The following is a 3,732-nucleotide window of genomic DNA, read 5'->3' on the forward strand; positions in this document are numbered from 1 at the left end:
TCAACAATTTCTGATCCCTGAACCTTAAGTACCAGAGTTGTATTGTACATGTATCCTTTGATACTGGGCTCCACAACTCAGCATTTTGACTGCTGTGGTTTTCTGGAATGGTTTACTTCTGTTGCAAAGAGAAGATGGGGTAAAGGGAAAGCTCATAAGGTCTCAAACAAACAGAAAGAACTAAAGGCAACCTGGGAATTCCAAGACAGGTAAAATATTCTACATGGGGAAGGAACAATGTTGTGTTATATTTTGTTTGTGTTCTGACAAATAAAACTTGCCTGGAGATCAGAGGGTGAAGCTAGCCACTAGTTAGCCATAGAGGCCAGGTGGTGGCAGCTCATGCCTTTAATACCAGCACTTGGGAGACTCACACCTTTAATCCAGGCACAATCAGGAGGTGGAGACAGGAATATAAAATGGTTGGAGACAAGATCCCAACCCCACCTTTCAGACTGAGGATCCAGAGAGGTAAGAAGTCACTAGTGACTACTCCTTTGCTTCTCTGATCTTTCAGGTTATTACCCTGATATTTGACTCCTGGTTTTATTGATAAGATTAAATAGATTCATGATTCATATAGCATCCAATGTGGGGCATGAATTCATGAAAAAGCTGCTTGAACATGGCTTTGCAGCTACCAGCACATGCTGAAGTGGCACACAGGGGGTCCTGCTGGCATCACCACTCCACTGTCTAGGTCCCCCCCCCCATCACTCTGAGTGAGTCTGGGATTTTTCTGTTTTGGCCACTTTACAGCAAATGACACAGGCACTTGGGCTCCAAACACCATTGAAGTTAGCCACTTTTGCAAGTTCCCTCATGCAGATGGCTAGCTCTTTGGCTTCTTTTCTCCTTTTGGTTGTGGGCTTTTCCTGGACTCCCCCCTACGTCCCCCCACACGAGCTTCTGAAACAAAATCAGAGGCAGCTGTCCTCATCCAGGCTGAGCACTGCTCTGTTCTCTGCTCAGACATGCTATGCCTCACATTTCACTGTCATCATTAGCAGATTTGGTGAGACAACCAGAAATTTGTAAGGGGAGAAATAGATGAAAAAGAGAGTTTTTCCTAAGTTATAAAATGGGAAATGGTATTATGGAGGAGGGAGTTAGGTGTCTGTGAATGCACACTGAATGTTTTAAAAATGGAGCAATTAAATGAGGGGATAATTAACTTATCTGTGACTTTCAGAATGTTAATTGTAATCATTATCGGCTTGATATTCTTGTTTTATCTCTAAAAAAGTTGGTTGATGTGAGTGCCAAGACTTTAAAAAGCCTACTACTGATAATATGTAAAACTTAGAAAAAATTACTATTCAAAAGATACAAGCCTTAGAAAAGGGTACTAGTGATAATATGCAAGACTTACAAGTAATTACTAAGGAGATTAATACAATTTTGACTGATAAGATAAAAGCTCTAGAAATATTTACTGGTGAAGAAAGCAAAAAGGCTAAGGAGGTTAATACAATTTTGACCAATAAAATAAAAGTTCTAGAAATATATACTGCTAAAGAGAGCAAAAAAGTGACTGAAAATAATAGACAAAACTTACAAAAACTTATTATTCAAAAGTTACAAGCATTAGAAAAACTTATTAAAACAGATAATAGAGATATTCAGCCACAGACAGAGGAATTTAAAGGAGAACCAACCTCACCATTACATTATAAAATTAGAGAGGAATAGCCCAACGTTATCAAACAATCAACTTTACATGTCACCATACACGAACAACCACCAAATGACAGATATCCCCAAGGCTGTGGAAGTGCTCACTGGACTCTTGTGGAAATGTTAGATTTGAGGAGATTTAAGGAAGTGGTAGTCTCATATGGTATGCATTCAGTTTTTGTGAAGCAGATGTTAAATTCATGGTCAACTATTAACAGAATTGCCCTACAACACTAGAAAGACTTCATTACAGCAGTATTAGAACCTGGTCCTCAATTACAGTGGAGAACTTGGTGGAAAGTTGAGGCTAGGACTATTGAGCAACCATGTAGGACTAGAGATATTGAAATCTCCCAAGACCAATTTCTTAGAGAGCCAAATATGGGAATATACAAAGACAATCTATATATAATGTATACACCCTGGTTTTAAGCCATGCAGCAGCTTTGAATGTTTGGGACAAAATTGAAGAAGTCAGAAAGAGAATTGATTCATTTACTAAAGTTATACAGCAACCAAAAGAAACCTTCACTGCATTTTTACAAAGATTGACTTTAGCTGTAATAGTGTGATACCAAATTTGGAAGCTAGAGAAATAATAATTGAACCTTTGGCTTTTGAAAATGCTAATTCATAATGCAAAAGGATAATTAGACCTTTAAAGGCAAGATCAGCACACATAGAAGAATGGATTCAAGATACAGTCAATATTGAATTTCATAATCATGATGACATTTGAATAAGAATGTTTGATTTCCAGAGTCTTGAAGAAAAATCAAAATGTCAGGTATTTTAATTGTGGCAAACAAGGTCACCTAATAAGGGACTGTAAACAGGGTATTCCTAGAAACAATGTTTTGTTCTGGTAATAATCCAAACAGAAGTCTCCTGCCTTCCAGAGTATGCAGAAGATGAAGCAAAGGCAAACACTGGACCAATGAATGCAGATCAACAAGAGACAGACAAGGAAACCCTTTGCTATCAGGAAACACTTTGGTGGGTGGGGGTTCTCAAAGGTCCACATGTCAAATTTGACTCAGTCATTCCTTGTTACTGTGTGTGTGTGGTGGGGGAACTCCACTCCAGAGCAATTAAACGACCTAATGTTTATTACAAAAAAGCATATTGCTCTGGATGATAGAACAGCTTTGCTTGTATCTTAAAAAGTTCTTCATCTTCCTCCAGTGTTTTAATTTCTTGGTCAGGAAGAGAAACTATTTTTGCTTTAGAGAATGACCTCCCAGAATGGAAGGAGTGAGGCATGGGTGACGTCAAGCTCCTGAAGCATAAGGAAAAAGGGAACATCCGCCTTCTCATGAGGAGAGACAAGACTCTGAAAATATGCACCAACCACTATATCACATCAATGATGGAGTTGAAGCCAAATGCTGGCAGTGACCATGCCTGGGTCTGGAATACCCATGCCAATTTGCTGATGAGTGAGTGCCCCAAGCCTGAGCTGCTCGCCATTTGCTTCCTAAATGCTGAGAATGCACAGAAGTTCAAAACAAAGTTTGAAGAATGCAGGAAAAAGATTGAAGAGAAAGAATAGAAAGGACCAGGCAAAGATGAAAATGCTGAAAAGGTGGCCGAGAAGCTGGAAGCCCTTTCTGTGAAGGAGGCCAGAGATGAGGCTGAAGACAAATCAGAGGAGAAGCAATGAGTCACTCTCTGTCCTTTTCCTTTCTTTTTCTTTATTAAAAAAAGTCCCTGCCCTTTAAGGTTTGTTTTCATTCTGTTTTGTTTTTACAAGGGACTTTATAAAGAATTGAATTCCAAAAAAAAAAGAAGGTATTATAAAGAACAATCACTGACCATCTAGATGGTACAAAAGCAGGGCACAACAGCGATTTGTCTTTCAAAGGTGCCAACAGCTCTACCTTTAAAATGGTGATTGACAAACCTGTCTGGGTGGAACAATAGTTTTTGACATCAGAAAACTTACAGACTTTAGAAGTACAGGACCAGCTAAAGGCTCAACATATTGAAGAACTGACTAGTTCTTGATTCTCCAGTATTTTTTATTAAAAGGAAATCTGAAAAAATGGAGAATGG

The 3,732-nt window shown here is 38.8% G+C and overlaps 1 pseudogene; it reads left to right on the forward strand.

Annotated features, from left to right (window-relative positions):
• The first annotated feature begins 419 nt into the window (after window positions 1-419).
• Window positions 420-3,340, forward strand: LOC118580066 (annotated as a pseudogene).
• Window positions 3,341-3,732: the final 392 nt, after the last annotated feature.

This window comes from Onychomys torridus, chromosome 3, assembly GCF_903995425.1.
Source record: "Onychomys torridus chromosome 3, mOncTor1.1, whole genome shotgun sequence".
NCBI classification, from domain to species: Eukaryota; Metazoa; Chordata; class Mammalia; order Rodentia; family Cricetidae; genus Onychomys; species Onychomys torridus.